This window comes from Globicephala melas, chromosome X (assembly GCF_963455315.2).
Source record: "Globicephala melas chromosome X, mGloMel1.2, whole genome shotgun sequence".
NCBI classification, from domain to species: Eukaryota; Metazoa; Chordata; class Mammalia; order Artiodactyla; family Delphinidae; genus Globicephala; species Globicephala melas.
Window position 1 is genome coordinate 113,544,351 of NC_083335.1, and position 23,916 is coordinate 113,568,266.

At 40.5% G+C, this 23,916-nt stretch overlaps 1 protein-coding gene across 1 annotated transcript in view; it reads right to left on the reverse strand.

Moving 5' to 3' along the window:
• Positions 1-23,916, reverse strand: part of GRPR (gastrin releasing peptide receptor) — a 285,213-nt gene that overhangs the window by 209,941 nt on the left and 51,356 nt on the right. The window contains exon 4 of the mRNA XM_070044682.1: positions 756-877. The gene's annotated coding sequence lies outside the window, so the exon portion shown is untranslated. The remainder of the gene's footprint in view (positions 1-755; positions 878-23,916) is intronic.

Here is a 23,916-nt window from a genome sequence, read left to right on the forward strand (position 1 = left end):
GAAGAGCACCTCTGCCCTGCCCTGGCCTCACCACTGTTCGAAAGAGTTAACTTTACTCTTCATTTTGCCACCTCCTTTTCACTCCACCAACAGAAACGTCCTTGAGCTGTCTCTTCTCCCTGGAGGAGAGGTCCCAGAGACATTTCTTTCTCCCTTAAACACATCACCCAATCCTGTTTCAGTTTCAGGATTTTCCAAAATGACTGACAGCCCTCACTCCCTAATCTTGGTCTTAGGACTCCAAGAAGACACTGGAACACAAAGGCCCAACATTAGTACATTTGTCCTAGTTTGAGTAACATGTGTGTACGGCACCAACAGTCCAATCTACGTTGAGCCAAAGTGATTAGCTCATCATTTCCCTTTCACAGCCATTCAGTCCTCCTTGGGGAGGTAAAGATTAACCCTCCACTTTATTCCTGCCATGCACAAACAGCTCCATAAGAACAAGCAATAACATGCAGGCACTGAAATCTATAAACCCCTTCCTAGGGAAGAACATATCACCAAAAAGTGTTATTCATACTGCAGGTAGCAACCCATTAGTGGTCTTGAGAAAAAATTAATGAAAAAAGGCAGACTAGAAAAGATTAAAATTCATTTCAAATAACAAATGTACATGCTGTTTCATGGAGCAAGACTTTGTTTCAGTTATATTTATTCGTATATGTATATTCAAACATTTGTATGTCTGGGTCATGATGTATTTCTTATTATAGGTAGGAGTCAAAAAAAAAATTGGGAAAAAAACTCACCAATGTAAACACTTTTCACTACACAGATAACTTCTCTCATTTTCATCCGGAACAGATTGGTTTCTTGATGTCACTGGAGGTTTAGAAATCTTCATTTATTGTTGTGTGTCTTTGCTTCATGTCTACAAAAGAGAAAGATCCATCTGGGTATTTGCTTTCCCCCAAACAAGAGAATTGTCAGCTCCAGTCCATAGCCCAAAGGTGAACTGAACTCTACTTCTCTACAAAGCCTGCTTTAAACTTTGAAATTATAACATTATGGATTGAAGTAGGTAGAATTATGTCCCCTAAAAAGATATGCTCAAGTCCTAACTCCCAGTACCTGTGAATGTGACCTTATTTGGAAATAGGGTCTTGGCAAATGTAATCAGATTAAAATGAGGTCATACTAGGTTAGGGTGGGTCCTAATCCAGTGGCTGGTATCCTTGTAAGAAGAGGGAAATTTGGACACAGAGACACACAGGGAGAATGCCACGTGACAAGAGGCAGATATTGGAGTGATGTGTCCACGAGCCAAAGAATGACCAGGATTGCCAGAAACCACCAGAACCTAGGCAGTGGCAGAGAAAGATTGTTCCCAAGAGCCTTGAGAGAAAGAATGGCCCTGCTGATACCTTGATTTTGGATTTCTTGCCCCCAGAAATGTAAGAGAATACATTTCTTTTGTCTTAAGTCTCTGGTAGTTTGTTTCGGCAGTCTTAGGAAACTAATACATGGGTTTTCCTATTTCTACACTCACCATTGAATTTTCAAAAATCTTAGCAAATATTTACATGTACCTGCTTGAATATTCATAAAACATCTCTGAAAAGATAACCAAGAAACTGACAACACTAGTTGCCTTTGGGAAAGGGAAGTGGGTAGCAGCAGAATAAGGGAAGGAGATTTTTTACTATAATACCCTTTTGAATTTTAAACCATGTGATGTATTATCTATTTTTAAAACAAATAAAATAAAAATTTTGAAAATTTATGGCTCAAACAACCTACCTAGCAATCTTCCCCACCTCCCCAGAGATCGCTGCTGATGGAAGCCTGTCCCATTTTTTTCAAACGAAGATGTAAAGTCCTAAAAAGAAGGATCACCCTCTTTCACAGAGAACACCTGGTTCACAGTCATTTCCCTTTTGTACCAAAAACCCAGGAAGGCTAACTGTCTAGTCTTATTCAGAGATATCTTTAGTCATCTGCCTCTCTTTCCAAGCTATTTGCTTAAGGATAAAAAGGTACAACACTGGCAGCTGAAACAATGTTCCTATCCATGATATCCTTAATTACTGACTTAAATGAAGAGCCATTGTCAGATTTCCTCATTAAAAGACATATTTTATGAGCAGATAACTCACACGAATGATTTAAGAAGGACAGATTCATCAGACAGTTTGAGGTTGAATCTAACAAAGTATGCAAAGTTAATTATATAATTTGAAGTGTTGGACAAAATGGGTCCAAGGGTCTTTCAACATCAAAGCGTCTAGTGGAGAAGGATGCAGTGTAACTGGGGCCTTCAGCTAAACTCTCCCGTGAGACAACTCTGTACAATACTGGTGATCAATGCATATTTCATGAATTGAATAAAATTAAAAGCATAAAATGAAGAGCTAGAAGAGACTCTAGAATTCTTAGGCATGTTTCCCCAGCAATGCTCTGAAAATGGGCACTGGGCTGTCTGGGCTGGAATACTGACTTCACTTTAGCCAGGCTTTTTCTATGCCTCAGTTTTCTCATCTGAAAAATACAGTGGATATACTTTCTGCCTCTTGGCGTTGTTGAGTAGGTGAAGTATATGCAGTGGATGCACTTGATACCTTGACCAGATTCCCTTTACAAGGTCAGAGCACCCATCCCCTAGCAGGGGAGAATGTGGATACCCCAGCTGCCTCCGTCTCTGCAGAACTGCCCCGGACTGATGGTAGCCATGCCTTCCAGTAAGTTACCCCACCCCATGGCCCACAAAGACTGACTGATATGCGGGTACAAAAGAGACCCCCTCCTCTCAAGACAGGGATAACTCCAAGGTGTGGTTTGTATTTCAGAGCCTCTCTTTAAGGAAGCAAGACCGCGCGTGTCCTCGCTCACCTTCCCCCACCCCTCTCCTTTCCTGCTTCCCTCCCTCCCTCCCAGGTTCTTCCTGAAGAGCACTCCCCGCAATGCGCCCGACTTCCTGCTTCAGGCTCTGCTTCTAGGGAACCCAACCTAAGAGAGGAGGTAGAGAGCTTCAAAGTTAAGTGTATAAACAGTCAATCCAGTTTCATCGTTATTGCTTAATCATTCAAATTTAGAGCAAGCACAAAAGCAAAGGACCTTTGACGTAATCCACCCCCAAAGGCTTACGGAGGAAAGTGGTGATACAAAATCTGAAAAGACAGAAAATTACTTGGGTGAGTCTATTCCCAAACTAAGACTGAGGAGACAAACCAGGAGCCAGAAAGAGATAGACTGGCCCTGCTTAGATTTCTTTTAAAAACTAGAGACCCTGTGGTGAAGGCCTAAAATTAATATTATGCGCTGCCTTGAGATCTGGTGAAATCAGCAGGGTCTCCAATAGCCTAATTGCAAGTGCCTCTCCCTACTCTGCCACAAAGATCCGCTAGCCAAACAACTCCCCTTATCACAGGGACCAAGAACAGTTCCCTGCAGCCCTCAGAACTATTCAAACAAGCCAATCACATCCTCCTACAGAAGCCAGGGTACATCTCACCCTCTTGATACCATGAAGCCTGCCTCTCACAGGCCCTGGTTGTTCGCTCTGCTTCTGAGTATAACTCCCATGTAGCCCTACATGGCACGTGGGATCCTCCTGCCCCAGACTGTGAGTATGTGTGACTAATAAACCATTGTCCATCTCATCTCTCCAGTGGTGGATGCTGTGTGTTCAGCCATCTCTATAACTCCATGGTGGGAAGCCATTCATCACCAGTGGGGTAAAGAGAAGGCAATGAAAACAGACCCTTATTTCCAGGGCTTTTAAGACTTCTTAGTTTTTTAACTTCTCCATTGTTTTGTTAAACTTGTCAATTTTCACATATGAAACTGAGAAAAGCCAAAGTGTGTGTGTACGTACGTATGTGTCAAAGAAACAAGATTAGGTTGGAAGAAGCTGGAAAACTGTCTTTCTCTGTAGCAAACACAGTAAAGAGGCTGTGTGTGTGGATAAGAGGCAGGGGTGGATGAGGCAGAGCTCGCTTGGGCCAGAGGGAGAGAGGAAGAAATGAACAACTTGCAGAGACAAAGCTGTGTTCTAGGTAGAAGCCTGGCCGCTCCCCATTAGACCAAGGTGCTTCCCGTTAGAACAGAAACCAAAAATCAGTGGGAACGGATCAGAGCTCAAAAGTAAAGGAAGTAAAGGTGCATGGGCAGAAACGAAAAATGAATGAAGAACAGGTGAAATATACATTATTCGTCAAGAACTCCTGACACTGTGGTTCTTATTAATGCAGAATGTGAGGGATGAGGTTTGGTTTCTCTCACTAGTTTTAGCTAAGGTCATCAAAAATTTTGGCTGCCTTTTAAGTACACAGTACCTTGACCTTGATACTCAGCCTAGTTATGAGATCACTGGGGACAAGTTGAAGGAGGTGCCCATTTCTAGAGCCTTACAGGAGAAACCTTTCTGCTAATCCCCAAATCACATCCCTGTGGACTTTTCATTCAATTCAACTCATGATTTAGGCACTAAGCACCTACACTATACAATACCTAATGTACCGTGTTTTTCCATATGTGCACCTATGATAGGAGAGAATCTGCCCTTTTAACAAGCCTAAAGGTGAGTCTTATGTGTCCAAAAATTTGAAAAGTAATACTTGAAAATATGCAAAGGAGAAAAAGGCAGGTGAAGCACTGACATTAAAATACAAGAATGTTCTTTGGAAAAAATGGGTCAGAGGCATTTCTCCAGAAAAGACGTACAGATGGCCAACAGGTACATGAAAAAAATACTCAAAATCACTACCAGTCAAAATCACCTTATACCAGTCAGAATGGCCATGATAAAAAAGTCTACAAATGGGGAGTTTCCTGGCGGTCCAATGGTTAGGACTTGGCACGTTCACTACCATGGCTCAGGTTCAACGCCTGGTCAGGGAACTAAGATCTCATAAGCTATGCGGCACAGCCAAAAAAAACAAGTCTACAAATAACAAATGCTGGAGAGGGTGTGGAGAAAAGGGAACCCTCTACACTGTTGGTGGGAATGTAAATTGATACAGCCACTATGGAGAACAGTATGGAGGTTCCCTAGAAAACTAAAAATAGCGTTACCATATGATCCAACCACCCCACTCTTGGGCATATATCTGGAAAAGATGAAGACTCTAATTCGAAAAGATACACGCCCCCCAGTGTCCATAGCAGCACTATTTACAATAGCCAAGACATGGAAACAACCTAAATGGCCACTGACAGATGAATGGATAAAGATGTGGTATATATACGCAATGGAATACTACTCAGCCATAAAAATGAATGAAATAATGCCACTTGCAGCAACATGGATGGACCTAGAGATGATCATACTAAGTGAAGTAAGTCAGACAAAGAAAGGTAAATATCATATGATATCACTTATATGTGGAATCTAAAAAATGATACAAATGAACTTATTTACAAAACAAAAATAGACTCACAGACGTAGAAAACAAACTTAAGGTTACCAAAGGGGAAAGGTGGGGGGAGGGATAAGTTAGGAGTCAGTGATTAACAGATACACACTACTGTATATAAAATAGATAAACAATAAGGACTTACTGTATAGCACAGGGAACTGTATTCGATACCTTGTAATACCCTACAACGGGCAAGAATCTGAAAAAGAATATACATATGTGTGTGTGTGTGTGTGTGTGTATATTATATATACACATATATGTGTGTATATATATATGTACACATGTGTATATATAACTGAATCATTTTGCTGTACACCTGAAACTAATGCAGCATTGTAAATCAAGTATACTTCAATTTAAAAAAATGGGTCAGAAGGAGTTAGTCTTTAAAAAAACAAGATAAAATAAAATGAAATAAAATAAAACAAAATAAAATACAAGATCACATAGATTGAGTCACACTATTAATGGACCAACAGGAAGGACAGAAGCTGTTGAAAAGAGGATGAAGGTAACTGTTCAGCCTCCTGAAAGATAGGGAGGTTAACCTGGGCTTTGAAGGTGAGTAGGATTTAAATTGACATAGAAAGCATTCCACACACCCACACAATAATGGAAGTAAGCATTCAATGCAGCTAGTATTCATTAATTGCTAAAAAAAAAAATGGCAAACGTCTCAACAAGTACACAGTGGTTGCCATTTTTATTTGGCTGACTCCCTATTTGAGGGAAACAAGTGACCAAAAAACCTATTTAAATACTTAAAGCATAAAAACCACAACTAAGTGGTACCGCACTAATTCTTTATTCATGTGAGATTTGACCGTGTAGCTCAGGCAGTGCCACCAAGGACCTGGTTTCTCACTATGTAGTTTCTTCTCACCCTTCCATGCTGTTGGCACCATCCTCAGGGCTTTCATGCTGATCCCTTGGCTTGCCCCTCACTGCAGCAAAATGGCAGCTCAAGTCCAAACCTCACATCCTCACACCAACTCTTCAGGACAAGAGATGGTCTCCTTCTATAGCCTCTGCCTATCTTTCAGCCCCATCCTGAATCATGTTCTCACTTGCTCTCTGCACCCCAGCTCCATTGGTCTATTTCAAGCTCATCAAATATGCTATTCTTACTTCTATCACAGCACGTGGGCTTCCATGGTGCATTCTTCCTCCTCTTCACCTAGTTCACACACACTCAAATTTCATCTCCCAGCATAAACTTCATGACAAGGTCAGCCCCTGTTATATGCTCTCAATACATAGTGTAGTTCTCCTTCGTGGCAACATATACATATAACCATTTGATTAGTGTTTGTCTTTTCTACAAGAAAGAAACCATGTCTGGTTTGGTTTATCATTGTATCCTCAGCATCAAGCCAGTGTCCGGACAGTGGGCACTTAATACGTATTTGTTGATTGGATAGTTGGATGGATGGATGGATGGATGGATGGACTTGGCTTCTAAACACGGCCATGTAACTAATTAGCTACATAACCTTCAGCTTTTTTGAGATTCAGTTCTCTCAACTGTGAAATGAAAAGGTTGGACTAGTTGACCTTTAAGACCCTTTCTGAATTTAAAGTGCTGAATTCATAAAGTGTTACTGGCAAGAGAATTTCTTTAACTGTAAGTATGGTGGAAACAAACTAAAAAATGGTGTTTTGGGTTACTCTGCTATCCTTTTACACTTGTCATTTTTAATCTAATTCTGACTTTGTGTGGGTCTCATGCAGTAGTTAGCAATCTGGAGAAATTGATATCCTACAACTGTTACTGAGAAGCTGGAATTGCCAAATAGCTAATACAAGTTAGAAAAATATATATTGACAGTCTAGGCAGATGTTAAATTAAATGTTATTGAGAACATTTTACACATGTTCCTTTCCCTACCCTATCCCCCCATATTTGCAATATTCAAAGTAAAGGGTGGGGCTTCCCTGGTGGCGCAGTGGTTGAGAGTCCGCCTGCCGATGCAGGGGACACGGGTTCGTGCCCCGGTCCGGGAAGATCCCACATGCCGCGGAGCGGCTGGGCCCATGAGCCATGGCCACTGAGCCTGCGCATCCGGAGCCTGTGCTCCGCAACGGGAGAGGCCACAACAGTGAGAGGCCCACGTACCGCAAAAAAAAAAACAAAAAAAACAAAGTAAAGGGTGGATTCGGTTTGATGCACTGCTAAAAATAAAATTTCCATCTTTGAGTGATGTTTAGTACAGAGCACTATTATCATATTGAAATAGTTTTATCTTGAATTTACAAAATAACCTTGCTGTATCCAAATTCATAGAAATTTGATTAGATCCTAAATATATTTTCATTCAGGGTCCAATTCATATCCATCGATTTCTGCATCTTAAAAGAAAATATAATTCATCTTTTCACTTGACATGCCTATGAAGCACAAGATAACATTTCCTACCTGCTCCCCCATTCAACATCTGGATCTGAACTACAATTTGCCTATAAATAAGAAATGAGAATTTTGATCAGGCAGCTTTGCAATCTGTTCAAAAGAGTCTGGGAATACTTGATTGCATAACAAACCTCCAAGTAAATCAAGTGGTGTTAAGATAGTTTAACTACTATACAATATTTTATTATATTCTATCTCCCCTTAAAAATGTATACTTTCTAATGAAGTGATGCAGCCAGAGTATCGATAAAGAGAAAGCACTATGTGGAAAGGTCCTTGTGAAAAGAAACTCCCCTGTTGAGGAAACCAAGGCCCCGTTGTTCCTCTTCTAAGTGGCTGGGGCAGGAACTGGCTAACTGTTCCCCAAACCCATTTCCGTATCCTCCTTGGCTCCCAGGTAGACTGCATTTCCCAGCCTCCCACGTGACAGATTCCTGGCCAATGGAATGTAGGCAGGAAGTTATACACCCCACTTTTGGGCCTGGCTTATAAAATCCTCCCTTGTAATCCTCCACCCTCTTACCTCCCACATATGAAAGATGGCAGAGCTAGGTATGCCTTGTTTTGTGAACACTGTGTAGGGCAGAGCCTCTCTCCACTGTCTCATACTCTCAACCAAATTATGAGCTAGCTGAAGAGAGACTACATTATAGTATCTGTCATTCTTCTCAGTATCTTAGGCTTCTGAGCACAGCACACTACCAGAAGCCTCCATTAAAAATTTGCTATAGGTGATTATTCCTTTTCCCCCATTTTTTCTTCATTTTAAAGACAGAAGAGTAAAGAAGAGGGGAGATCCTGACATTCCATGACTTTTTTGCCCAAGAACCATCTATCCTTGCATAAATTGGGCCCATAAAATACATTGGCTGCAAGAATGGAGAAAACGTTTAGCTTCTTCAAATGAGTGTATTAGTCCACGTTCTCATAGAAGCATATGCCAAGATAAGATTAAACATACAAGGATTTTACTAGGAGAAATGCCCATGTAAGAAAATGGAGAGTGAGCCAGGAAAGCTAGAGGGTCATGAGACCACGACGCGAGGCTGACCCAGAGTGAAGAAGCGAGAGGGAGAAGGTTGGGCAGAAGTGTGCTGCCATGTAGTCTAAGGAAGGTTTGGCAAGGCCATCAGGGAGTCCTCAAGCCAAAGCTGGCCATCGGAGGAATCCCATGTCCCTCCAGAAAAAACCTGCCTTGGTACTTCTGCCACATATCATTGGCTGGGAGCACCCCTTGGGAGGCAAGGCCTTGGCTCAAACTTGGGGATGGATTTCAGAACCCAGCAGCTGGGGCCATCAGTCAGTTATACTCCCCACAGTTCTTCAAAGCACATTCTCATCGCTTCTACAGAGTGTTCTTTTAAAGGTAACATGAGCTTATCCATCTTATCTGTATATCTTTTTGTTTTAATAGATTTTAGTCACTACGAAAACATAAAGGATCAGGACCAGAAAAAACTAGTCTCCATGATGGGCCTTGTCATAAATTTTGTTTTTATCAGTCACCATCAGTCAATCATATAATGCTCCCCCATTGAATAGAGGCTCATTAACCGAGTTAGGATTTATATTCAGCTGCTAGTTATGGGGACTGGAGATTAAAAAAATGGTTTAACCAAGACAGAGGTTTATTTCCCTCTTATATAAAATAAGTCTGTAGTTAAGCAGTGCAGTGATAGTATTGGGTTGGCCACAAAGTTCGTTTGGGTTTTTCTGTACATCTTATGGAAAAACCTGAAAGAACTTTTTGGCCAACCCAATATAATAGCTCTAAAGTATCATCCTGGACCCAGTCACCTACTATATTTCTATTCCTTCATTCTTAGAGTATGATTACCATCCTCAGGTCACTTCATGTTCCAGAATGGATTCTGGGAATCCAATCATCATGTTTGTATTCCAGTTAGGATGGAGGGGAAGAAGTGAAAACAGAAACGGACATACACGCTAGCTACGTGCCCCTTTAAAAAACAAACAAAAGTAACTATTCCTGGGAAGTACCACTGTATGCAGACAATTTCAAGATACAACTCATGGGCAACACTTTGCTACACAGGAGGCTGAGGAATGAATTCTTTAAGCTGTGCAGAAAAATTCCCCAACTCTTTTCATAGAAGAAGGGGTATGAATACTGGGCAGGTATTCTTTTTCCCAGCCATTTCTCGGGTTTGGTTCTGAAAAGAAAGTTTGTTTGTTTGTTTGTTTGTTTTTCGGTACGCGGGCCTCTCACTGTCGTGGCCTCTCCCGTTGCGGAGCACGGGCTCCGGACGCGCAGGCTCAGCGGCCATGGCTCATGGGCCCAGCCGCTCCGCGGCATGTGGGATCCTCCCGGACCGGGGCACGAAACCGCGTCCCCTGCATCGGCAGGCGGACTCTCAACCACTGCACCACCAGGGAAGCCCAGAAAGTTTTAATGTAAAAAGGCTGGTGAGGTTTTTCCTCTGCTACTAGATGAATCTATTATATTAATGACAGCCACTGATACAGTTCAATTGCCTTCCATAAATTTGCACATATTGTTTATTGGTTGCCTTGTCCATATAACCTGTTCATTCTGTACTTTCTTTCCTCTCTGAGGAGAAGTAAATTTTCTTTTTTTTCTTTTTTTTCCATTATATTAGAGGCCTTCTAAGCTATCTGCCCACCCCATCAGCTTCCCTCTCTGAGAACTGCTCTCCCAGACAAGAGTGCTTCCTGAGTCATATTTCTAACTACCTAATGCATCCCTGACCCTTGAATATTGGGTCAGGGATAGAAACTAAACCCAGCTGAACAGACCCATTTCTCTCTTCTGAGAACTGGGATCTGGAATCAAGATCACACCTGTCTCCACTGGACATCTGAATAAAGGAGATGTAAATTTATTTTATTAATTAATTTATTTATAAATTTATTCATTTATTTATTTATTTTTGGCTGTGTTGGGTCTTCGTTGCTGTGCGCAGGCTTTCTCTAGTTGCGGCGAGCAGGGTCTACTCTTCGTTGCGGTGCGCGGGCTTCTTGTTGCAGTGGCTTCTCTCGTCGCGGAGCACGGGCTCTAGGTGCATGGGCTTCAGTAGTTGTGGCTCATGGGCTCTAGAGTGCAGGCTCAGTAGTTGTGGTGCACTGGCTTAGTTGCTCCACGGCACGTGGGATCTTCCCGGACCAGGGCTCGAATCCACGTCCCCTGCATTGGCAGGCGGATTCTTAACCACTGCACCACCAGGGAAATCCCAAGGAGATGTAAATTTATAAATGATAGGGACAGACATCTTCTGCCATGGTTATGGAACAGTCAAGAGAGCCAGTTTGCTGACAGAGGAGAGTAAAGCAGAGATGGCACAGCTCTTACTTTGCTGTAGTTATGTGGATCAATCCCTTCCACAGATATTTTCCCAAATATTACATCCAAGTAGATGAACTGGAAGGACCATAAATAGCTGGTAGCTAGTGTCAGGTGCATTCCAAACTACCTCTATTATTAGGATCTAACAGATATAACCCCAGCCTTTTCTTCTATGGTCCTTCCAATGTGGTACACTGGAACCAGCATGAGATGTGTTGATTTTTTAATGTGTTCCCTGATTCCTATTCCTATCCTTAGTGTATATTTCTTTGAGTAGCTATCTGTTACTTTCTATCAGTAGACTCATCCTGCCTGCGTATGTTATCACAGCTACTAGTGATAAAGATAGTGATAAGGGTTGGGCTTGTTGGATTCAATTTGAGAAACTGAGTTCATTTGGAGTTCTACACTATGCTAGGTCTGGAGAACAAACAGATAAATAAGACATGGACCCTGCCCAGCAATTTATAAGTTGCTATTATAAGTGACTCTCAACCAAGTTCTGGTACTGTATTTGCATGTCAAGTCATATCTAGGAAAAGGAGTTAAGATCTCTCAATTGGAAGATGTCCAATAGCTTAGAGGCAGAAAGGGATGATGACTCCACTGATTTCTTGGAAAAACGAAATCCTTTCAAAAGTTTTTCTTTTTCCCCTCTCTGAGCTGATTTTTACCTACACCCCTCTGTTTGTTTGCACTTGGTGTATCGATAGCTCCACTGAGAAGGGGATCAAAAAGAATGCCAAAGCACTTTTTTGATCAAAATGCTATGATACTAGAAATCAACTATAAGAAAAAAACTGCAAAAAACCCAAACATGTGGAGGGTAAATAATATGCTTCTAAGCAACCAATGGCTAACTGAAGAAATCAAAGAGGAGGAGGAGAATAAGATTCCACAAGCCTTGTGGCCAAAAAAAAAAAAGTAATCATGAGGGGAGGAGAATACAAATGCAGGGTTTTAAAAATTTATTTGAAATTAAGAGATAAGCAACTTAAAACAATCATACACACACGCGCGCGCACACACACACACACACACACACACACACACAGACTGCTATACAAAAACCTCATGGTAACTGCAAACCAAAAATCTGTAATAGATATACACACAAAAACAGAAAAAGGAATCCAAACATAGCGCTAAAGATAGTCATCAAATCACAAGAGAAGAGAGCAAAAGAAGAAGAAAGGGGAAAAAAAGACCTATAAAAACAAATCCAAAACAATTAACAAAATGGCAGTAAGAACATATATATCAATAATTACCTTAAATATAAATGGACTAAATTAAACAACCAAAAGACACAGAGTGGCTGAATGGATACAAAAACATGACTCGTATGTATGCTGCCAACAAGAGACTCACTCAGATCTAGAGACACACACAGACTAAAAGTTAGAGAATGTAAAAAGGTATTCCATGCAAGTGGAAATCAAAAGAAAGTCAGTGTAGCAATAAGTATATCAGACAAAATAGACTTTAAAATAAAGGCTGTTATGAAAAAGGACACTATGTAATGATCAAGGAATCAATCCAAGAAGATCTAACAATTGTAAATATATATGCACCCAACATAGAAACACCTAAATATATGAAGCAAATATTCACAGACATAAAAGAAGTCGACAGTAACACAATGACAGTAGGGGACTTTAACACCCCACTCACATCAATGGACAGATCAGCCAGACATAAAATCAATAAGGAAACTGGCCTTAAATGACATGTTAGACCAGACAAACTTAATTGATATATAGAGCATTCCATCCAAAAGCAGCAGAATACACTCTTTTCAAGTGCACACAGAACATGCTCCAGGATGTTCACATCCTGGATGTCTAGGACCTAGGTCACATGCTAGGTCACAAAACAAGCCTTAGTAAATTTAAGAAAATTGAAATCATGTCAAGCATCTTTTCTGACCAAAATGCTATGAGACTAGAAATCAACTACAAAAAAAAAAACTGCAAAAAACACAAACACATGGAGGCTAAACAATATGCTACTAAACAACCAATGGCTAACAAGAAATCAAAGAGGAAATAAATACCTAGAGACAAATGACAATGAAAACACAATGATCCAAAACCAAAGGGACACAGCAAAAGCAGTTCTAAGAGAGAAGTTTATAGCAATACAACCTTACCTCAGGAAACAAGTAAAATCTCAAATAAACAAGCTAATCTTACACTTAAAGCAACTAGAGAAAGAAGAACAAACAAAACCGAAAGTTAGTAGAAGGAAAGAAATCATAAACATCAGAACAGAAATAAATGAAATAGAGACTAAAAAATAATAGAAAAGATCAATGAAACTAAAAGATGGTTCTCTGAAAAGACAAACAAAATTGACAAACCTTTAGCCAGACTCATCAAGAAAAAATGGGAGAGGGCCCATATCAATAAAATCAAAATGAAAAAGGAGAAGTTACAATCAACACCATAGAAATGCAAAGGATCATAAGAGACTACTATGAACAACTATATGCCAATAAAATGGAAAACCTAGAAGAAACGGACAAACTCTTAGAAAGGTACACTATCCCAAGACTGAACCAGGAAGGAATAAAAATATGAACAGACCAATTACCAGTAATGAGACTGAATCAGTAATTTAAAAACTCCCAGAAAACAAAAGTCCAGGACCAGATGGCTTCCCACGTGAACTCTACCAAACATTTAGAGAAGAGTTAAGACCCATCATTCTCGAACTATTCCAAAAAACTGCAAAGGAAGGAACACTTCCCAACTCATTCTATGAGACCAGCATCACCCTGATACCAAAACCAGACAAAGATAGCACACAAAAAAGAAAATCACAGGCCAATATCACTGATGAACATGGACACAAAAATCCTCAATAAAATATTGGTAACCCAAATCCAACAATACATTAAAAGGATCATACACCATGATGAAGTAGGATTTATCCCAGGGATGCAAGGGGTTTTTAATATCTGCAAATTAATCAACGTGATATACCACATTAACAAATTGAAGAATAAAAAACATGATCATCTTGATAGATGCAGAAAAAGCTTTTGACAAAATTCAACATCCATTTATGATAAAAACTCTCCAGAAAGTGGACATAATGGAAACATACCTCAACATAATGAAGGCCATATATGACAAACCCACTGCTAACATCATACTCAATGGTGAAAAGCTGAAAGCATTCCACTTAAGACCAGGAACAAGACAAAAGCACCCACTCTCACCACTTTTACTCAACATAGTTTTGGAAGTCCTAGCCACAGCAATCAGAGAAGAAAAAGAAATAAAAGGAATCCAAATTGGAAAGAAAGAAGTAAAACTGTCATTGTTAGCAGATGACATGATACTATAAATAGAAAATCCTAAAGATGCTACCAGAAAACTACTAGAGTTCATCAGTTAATTTGGTAAAGTTGCAAGATACAAAATTAACATACAGAAATCTGTTGCATTTCTATACCCTAACAATGAAATATCAGAAAGAGAAATTAAGGAAACAATCACATTTACCATCAGATCAAAAAGAATAAAATACCTAGGAATAAACCTACCTAAAGAGGCAAAAGACCTGTACTCTGAAAACTATAAGACACTGATGAAAGAAATTGAACTCTACACAGATGGAAAGAAACCGTGTTCTTGGGTTGGAAGAATCAATACTGTTAAAACGACCATACCACCCAAAGCAATCTACAGATGCAATGCAATCCCTTTCAAAGTACCAATGGTATTTTTCACAGAATTAGAACAAAAAACTTTACAATTTGTATGGAAACACAAAAGACCCCGAATAGCCAAAGCAATCTTGAGAAAGAAAAACAGAGCTAAAGGAATGAGGCTCCCTGACTTCAGACTATATTACAAAGCTACAGTCATCAAAACAGTATGCTACTGGCACAGAAACAGAAATATAGATCAATGGAACGGGATAGAAATTCCAGAGATAAAGCCACACACCTATGGTCAACTAATCTATGACAAAGGAGGCAAGAATATACAATGGAGAAAAGACAGTCTCTTCAATAAGTGGTGCTGGGAAAACTGGACAGCCACACATAAAAGAATGAAATTAGAACATTCTCTAACACCATATGCAAAAATAAACTCAAAATGGATTAAAGAAAAAAAAATGGATTAAAGACCTAAATGTAGGGCCGGACACTATAAAACTCTCAGAGGAAAACATAGGCAGAACGCTCTTTGACTTAAATCACAGCAAGATCTTTTTTGATCCACCTCCTAGAGTAATAACAATAAAAACAAAAATAAACAAATGGGATCTAAATAAACTTAAAAGCTTTTGCACAGCAAAGGACACCATAATCAAACAAAAAGACAACCTACAGAATGGGAGAAAATATTTGCAAATGATGTGACCAACAAGAGATTAATTTCCAAAATATACAAACAGGGCTTCCCTGGTGGCGCAGTGGTTGAGAGTCCGCCTGCCAATGCAGGGGACATGGGTTCGTGTCCCGGTCCAGGAATGATCCCACATGCCGCGGAGCGGCTGAACCCGTGAGCCATGGCCGCTGAGCTTGCGCGTCCGGAGCCTGTGCTCCGCAATGGGAGAGGCTGCAGGAGTGAGAGGCCCGCGTACCGCAAAAAAAAAAAAAAAAAAAAAACAAAATATACAAACAGCTCATGCAGCTCAATATCAAAAATAATAGTAATAATAATAAAAAATAAACCCAATCAAAAAATGGGCAGAAGTTCTAAATAGACATTTCTCCACAGAAGACATACAGATGGCCAACAGGCACATGAAAAGATGCTCAACATCACTAATTATTAGAGAAATGCAAACTGAAACTATCGATACAATGAGGTACCACCTCACACCAGTCAGAATGGCCATCATCAAAAAGTCTACAAATAATAAATGCTGGAGAGGGTGTGGAGCAAAGGGAACCCTCCTACACTGTTGGTGGGAATGTAAATTTGTGCAGCCACTATGGAGAACAGTATGGAGATTGCTCAAAAAACTAAAAATAGTTATTATATGGGCAATCCCACTCTTGGGCATATATCCATAAAAGATGAAAACTCTAATTTGAAAAGATATATGCACCCCAATGTTCATAGCAGCACTATTTACAATAGCCAAGATATGGAAACAACCTAAATGTCTATCAACAGATGAATGGATAAAGAAAACAAAAGAAAAAATCTACAGGTAACTACTTTTAGGTGGTTTTCAAATGAAAAAGCTCAGAATTATGCCAGGTTATGAAAGTTTATAAAAATTTTAATGCAAATACAAGGAAACAGCAATACTTTTTCTTAGTCTTCCCTTTTCACTCTGGCCCACCTTGCTGTTAAAAAAAAAAAATTGAGTTTCCTACCTTCTGGAACTTTTTATCAGCAGGAGGTGAGAAATCATATAAATTGCTGGAAACAAATGGTAACAGTCAGTCATTTCTTTTATAATAGACCATTAGATTGGTGTATTTGCATGTATCATCAAATTCTCTAATGGAATGACAATGCTAGAGAGATAGTCTAATACAATTAGAATGTAGGCTTCTGGGATAAAATTACTACATGTTTTCCTTGGAGGAGGAAAAAAGTATATCCTCTACCATGAAAATACCAGTGAGAAAAAAGAAGCTATTCTGAATGATTTTGTCCAATATAACATTTTTCTATCATAACAAAATTCTTATGAATTTCACATTAGCCAGTGATTTGAAGGCAGGCATCTTCCAGAGTGAATTTTAAAAAATGTAGGGCTTCCCTGGTGGCGCAGTGGTTGAGAGTCCGCCTGCCAATGCAGGGGACACGGGTTCGTGCCCCGGTCTGGGAAGATCCCACATGCCGTGGAGCGGCTGGGCCCGTGAGCCATGGCCGCTGAGCCTGCGCGTCCGGAGCCTGTGCTCCGCAACGGAAGAGGCCACAGCAGTGAGAGGCCCGTGTACCGCAAAAAATAAAAAATAAATAAGCATGTGGGGCTTCCCTGGTGGCGCAGTGGTTGAGAGTCCGCCTGCTGATGCAGGGGACACGGGTTCGTGCCGCGGTCTGGGAAGATCCCATATGCCGCGGAGCGGCTGGGCCCGTGAGCCATGGCCGCTGACCCTGCGCGTCCGGAGCCCGTGCTCTGCAACGGGAGAGGCCACAACAGTGAGAGGCCCGAGTACTGCCCAAAAAAAAAAAAAAAAAAAAAAAAGGAGAACACAGGATAATCAAGATCAGGAGCATCATCTTTTATTCTTTGATGCAAAAGGCAGATGCTTTATGAATACAATTATCAGTGAAGGCCAATGTTATGTCTCTAACAAGGAACTGCAGGAGCATTCACCTGAGCAATGCTTCTTTGTGGCAAATGAGAGTTGGAACTACATACAAACCCCCAAGTGGGACAGAACCAGAGGCATGCCCTTGTTCAGAGTTGCACATAGGTCCATCCCAGCCTAGAGGTTGGTTTTCAAGAGTTTCTGGCACCAGATTTAATTTTCACACCTCCTTTTCTTATCAGTACTTGGAAGTACTGGTCAAACACACCCTATCCCCAATGGAAGGCTTCCCTGGTGAACACTGCTCCCTTCTACTCCCTCAAATGACAGAACGATCCCATCACTCCTTGCACTGTTGTCACAGCTCCCATGGCACCCTGACTCACTCCAGAGAAATTATAAAACCATATGGAAATCAAACCCAATATAATTCTGCATCTGGAAGAGTTTGGGGAATACCTTCCCAAGCCTGTAGTTTTATACTAACTTTTTAAGTGAACCTAAGCATTTTGGAGACTTTATTTTTTAAATACAACATTAAATTAACATATTAAATGTTATGCATATATTCTATAGAAAGGTGGGAATAGTAAAAAGAGGAGAGAGAGCTAGAATTAAAAACCAGTGGCTTGGACTTCCCTGGTGGCACAGTGGTTAAGAATCCACCTGCCAATGCAGGGGACATGGGTTCAAGCCCTGGTCTGGGAAGATCCCACATGCGCAGAGCAACTAAGCCCATGTGCCACAACTACTGAGCCTGTGCTCTACAGCCCGCAAGCCACAACTACTGAGCCCACGTGCCACAACTATTGCAGCCTGCGCACCTAGAGCCCAAGCTCCGCAACAAGAGAAGCCACCACAATGAGAAGCCCACACACCACAACGAAAAGTAGCCCCCGCTTGCTGCAACTAGAGAAAGCTCGCGCGCAGCAATGAAGACGCAACTCAGCCAAAAGTAAATAAATAAATAAATTTATAAAAAAGAAAACATTAAGCTAAGTGAAAAAAGCCAGTCACAAAAACAGAAACAAACAAACAAACAAAACAGTGCCTTTAACGTGTATTTTAACAACATGAATAATTTAAATCTGCCTCCTGGCATCAGAAAAGACATTCTGAAATATTTTCCAGAGATGAATTTTGGTTTTTTGAAATTTAGTGATAGGATGGGCTTTAGCTATACTCAAATGGATTATTATAAATGAAGTATGGTTAACATAGGGGATGCTAGAACCCCAGAGGAAAGAAAATATTCAAGAGAAATATGCATTTTATTACAATTCAGAAGCTTAAAAAAACAATTTTTTTGTTATACTTAAAATGCCTATGGTGTACTATATTACAAATGAGGAAATAGAGTGTGAAATTAAGTGAATTGCTGAGTGGTCAACCAGTTTAAGTACATCAAATGGCATATTCACTAAACTGGTTATATCATGTTACTTATTCTAGACAGACCCATCATGGGATACATACACTTTGAAAACAACCCTGAAGAGTGTAAAGCTATTGATATGTTGATGAATGCTTTCTGCAGATATTCTCCCAATGGTATATCCGAGTAAATGACCGTAGATAGTTGGTGGACCCAGTGTCAGGTGCTTTCCTAACTACCCTTTTATTATCATAACCTGACAGATACAATCTCAAACATTTCCCTCTCTGGTCCTTCCATATGGCATATGGAAATCAGCATGCAATTTGGTGATTTTTTTTTTTTATCCCCAGCCCCACCCCCAGCCCCAGTGCATATTCCCAAGTGTTTGTTTCCTTGTTCATTTATGCATTTGTTTGCCAATCTGTGAGCAACCTGAGATCAGTAGTTCATCTCAGTCAGCATCCTCACTGCCAGAGACATGATAAGCTTCTAGCAAATGTTTGATGACAGCAAAATTATGAATCAGTCACTTATCAGTGGTGGGATCTTGGGCAGTAAATGGAAATCTCTGAGGCTCAAGTCTCCTCATCTAAAAAAGTGGGGATTAATAATAATACTTGCTTACATTAGAGTTATTTTAAGAAACAAATGAGATTGTTAGACTATTTGGCTTTTATTGCACTGTCATCATCATTATTTTTGCCATTATTATTCTCATGATGAATTTTCAACCTTTATCCAAGAAGAGAGATTGACTCAGTCCTCTCAAAGTATATGACTAAATTTGAACTTGAAAGATGGAGCCTGACTCATGAGAAGAGGATAATAATGGGCACTATGCTTTCATTGGAAAATCTAAGTTAGCAGCAAGAATCCTGTTTGTTAAAATTCAGATGCAGATAAATAATGAGTAAGGTTCAGGAATAATTGCAGAGTATCCATGGTTACAGAAAATGCTGTCAACACCCATTGTTCTATATATACCTTGGGAGACATGTCACCACATTTCTATAAATAGAGTAGAAATTGATTCATTTCAACCTTGATCATGTGCAAGGCTCCAATCTTCTCAGGAATAAAGGAACTAGACTTGATGTAATGGGGGAATATGTAGTTTAATGGGTGTAATGGGCCATATGTCTGAGGAAGGTCAACAGAGCAAAGAAGAAAGAAAGGTTATGAGAGCAAATGGGGCTTCTGAGTCTCCAGCAGGCGACTCCTTGGGGGAAGAATGACCCTGAGAACCTGAACAACCTCAAGCTACTTAAGAGTTTCTCCTGACCACTCATTCAGTTTTAAATACAAAACAAAAAGACGACTGGAAGATTTCTAATTAAACATGACAGGAAAAATGATCTTTTAGAAAAGCCATAAGGCCAGAAAGAATGAAAGAGTGGATGACAGCAAATGAGAGATGGCCATAAAATTTTAAAAGCTGGAAAGCAGATGGCTAAGTGGTAAACGACTTAGCATAAACGTAAAATTCGAGTATCTATAAGGATTCAGGGTCAGATAGCAGTATCAACAGAAAAACCAATTTGAGCTGCAGAATCCCAGGAATGCTTAGAAATTGGCAGCACCAAGTACTTCTGAAGGTTGAGTGGCAAAAGGCTAAAACATAACCATAGCCGAGGGCACTAGTACTGAACTAAAAACAGAGGAATTAGTGATATCCTCCCAACCTGCCTCCTACTTGGCTCTGAGAACACCATCAGCTGCTCACTTACTTCCCAGATAAAGAGAATGATCCCTGAGAAATACTAACATGTTTAGCATTTGGTTAGTTACAGATGCTAACATTTGGGGGTCTCCTATGAAACATTCAGGGCTCCTCTTTGTCAAGCCCCACCAATGTACAGTTTCCACTAAACTAAGCTTTTTAGTGTTTTACTCTTAGACAGACTACCAAGAATTCCTATTTAAAGAAATTTTCTAACATGACAGACAATGAATATATGGAAAAAAGGAAACCAGAGAAAACAGAAACAATGCAGAGAGCAGAAGAAAACTAAACCTCACTATAAGTATCTTCAAATGATAAAAGACTGCATCATCCAAGAAACAAGGACAAAATACTATACAGTAAAGAAGCAATCCAAGAAGAAATAAAGAGCTCTTGAAAATTAAAATATAACAGAAAATAAATCAATAGAGGAGTGACAAGAGAAAGTTGAAGAGGGACTTCCCTGGTGGCGCAGTGGTTAAGAATCCGCCTGCCAATGCAGGGCACACGGGTTTGAGCCCTGGTCCAGGAAGATCCCACGTGCCGCAGAGCAACTAAGCCCATGTGCCACAACTACTGAGCCTACGTTCTAGAGCCTGCAAGCCACCACTACTGAGCCCGTGTGGCACAACTACTGCAGCCTGCGTGCCTAGAGCCTGTGCTCTGCAACAAAGAGAAGCCACTGCAATGAGAAGCTCACACAATACAACAAAGAGCAGCCCCCGCTTGCCGCAAATAGAGAAAGCCCGCGCACAGCAATGAAGAGCCAACGCAGCCAATAAATAAATACATAAAAAGATAAAGTTGAAGAAATTTTATAGAAAGTTGAATGGACAGAAAAAGAAAGAAATGGAACATACCAGAAAAAGGATAAGAAAATCAGAGGATCAATCAAGGAGGTCCAAGATTGAATTATAAGAGTTCTAGAAAGAAAGACAAGAAAATGGAGAGGAGAAAAAAAAATCAAAAAAATAATTTAAATTTCCCAGAACAGAATAAGGGGCCAAGCTAGCACCACGCCCTTGCTAAGGTATTATTGTAAAATTTCAGATCACTGGGTATATGAGGAAGATTCTAAAATCTTCCAGAGAGCAAAAATAGCTCACAGATAAAAGCTAAAGAAGTAGACTAGCTAGAAGAAAATGGAGCAATGCTATTAAAATTCTTTTAAAAAATAGTTTCTATATAGAACTCTAAACACAATCATATTATCAATATGTTTTGAGAGTAGTTTAAAAATATTTTCAGGGGCTTCCCTGGTGGCGCAGTGGTTGAGAGTACGCCTGCCGATGCAGGGGACACGGGTTCGCGCCCCGATCCGGGAAGATCCCACATGCCGCGGAGTGGCTGGGCCCGTGAGCCATGGCCGCTGAGCCTGCGAGTCCGGAGCCTGTGCTCCGCAACGGGAGAAGGCACGGCAGTGAGAGGCCCGCGTACCGCAAAAAACAAACAAACAAAATATATATATTTTTTTTTTCAGACATGTAATGTCTCAAAAACATGCAAGGTCTAAAAAACCTCAGGAAGCTACTGGAGTGCTGTGATCTTGTGATTTATAGTAAGAAATATATTTGCTCTTCCTCCAGGTCCTGTCACAGAGCTCCTAAAACCCTTGGAATTTCCTGTGTTGAGAGGGATAAAGGTGTCTTTTGTTATGTTAATGAGGAGACTTTTGCCAGTGGAGCCAACCTTGTGATTAGAGGGTTGCAACTTTCAGCCCCACCCCACCCCAACCCACCCCCACCTCTGGGAGGGGTGAAGGGCTGGAGATTGAACTCAATCACCAGTGGCCAATGATTTAATCAGTCATGCCTAATGGAGCCTCCATAACAACCTAAAAGGACAGGGTTCAGAGAGCTTCTGGGTTGGTGAGCACGTGGAGAATGGGGACAGAGAGCGAGCTCAGAGAGCATGGAAGTTCAGAGAGCATGGAACTTCCACACACCCCCTTTCCCCATGCCTTGCCCTCTACATCTCTTTCATCTGGTTGTTCCTAAATTAGATCCTTTTATAATAAACCTGTAATCTAGTAAGTAAACTGTTTCTCTAAGTTCTGTGAGCCACTCTAGCAAGTTAATCGAATACAAGTAGGGGGTCGTTGGAATCAACAATCTACTAGAGTCAGTAGGTCAGAAACCCAGGTGATACCTGGACTTGCGATTGGCCTCTGAAGTGTGGGGTGGCGGGGTGGGGGGGGACACCAGTCTTGTAGGACTGAACCCTTAACCTGTGGGATCTGATGGCATCTCTGGGTAGATAGTGTCAAAATTTAGTTGAATTGTAGGACACCCAGCTGGTACTGGAGAACTGCTTGGTGCTGTGGAACCACAACCCCCAACCCCACCCACTACCACTACCATTGGAATTGGTACCTGAATCATTAGATGTGCTCCACCAAAATGAGGTAGTAAACTAAGACAGAAGATAAAGGATCAAGTAAAGGAATCAAAGAGAGGAGAGATGATAATTCTCTTTCACCAGGATGAGGGTGAAGGGAACCACATAGCTAAGAAGTGAACCCAGAGAACCACTGATTCACATTGGAGAAAGTGGATGGAGGGCTCCAATAAGGATAACTCCAAACACAAAATGAAGCAGTAGATTACCACCAATGTTTGATGTACTCAAAGGAGAATGATGCTTCTGGAAGAGTGTTTGGGGATGAATTAGAGAAAGGTATATAGAAAAAATATAGGCCCAAAATGATACAATTATTGGGACTTCCCTGGTGGCGCAGTGGTTAAGAATCTACCTGCCAGTGCAGAGGACACAGGTTCAGTCCCTGGTCCGGGAAGATCCCACATGCAGCGGAGCAACTAAGCCCATGCGCCACAACTACTGAGCCCTTGTGCCACAATTACTGAAGCCCATGCGCTTAAAGCTTTTGCTCTGCAACAAGAGAAGCACCGCAATAGGAAGCACACGTACTACAAGGAAGAGTAGCCCCCACTCGCTGCAACTAGAGAAAGCCCGTGTGCAGCAGTGAAGACCCAACACAGCCCAAAATAAGTAAATAAAATAAATTTATGGAAAAAAAATGATACAATTATTAGCTCCAGAGAAAACAAGTTTTCCAAGAAAAGAAACGTAATAATTGTATACTACCTTTACAATGTATACTATTTATGCATAATAGTTACAAAATCACAACATGAATACTGAATTCTGATCTAATTTTCTAAAATTTGGTATAACCGTACTGTAGGATGGGATAGGGTAAGCATGTGTGTTCTGGAACTCAGTGTGACATAGGAAGGGGAGGTAAGAGAGTTAAATCCTCAGCCTCAGTAGTAAGAAATCAATTAATAACATTGAATTAGAAAAAATTAGAAATATCAGTGTTGATTTAAAATAAGGAGATAAATTCCAGAAAAAAATAGTTAATGCAATCAAAAGTGGTTGACTCTTAAAAGTGGGTAACAGGGATGCAAAAAGGTGGGAAAAGAGATTGTTCATTTTCTTTGAAAACCTTGTAGAAC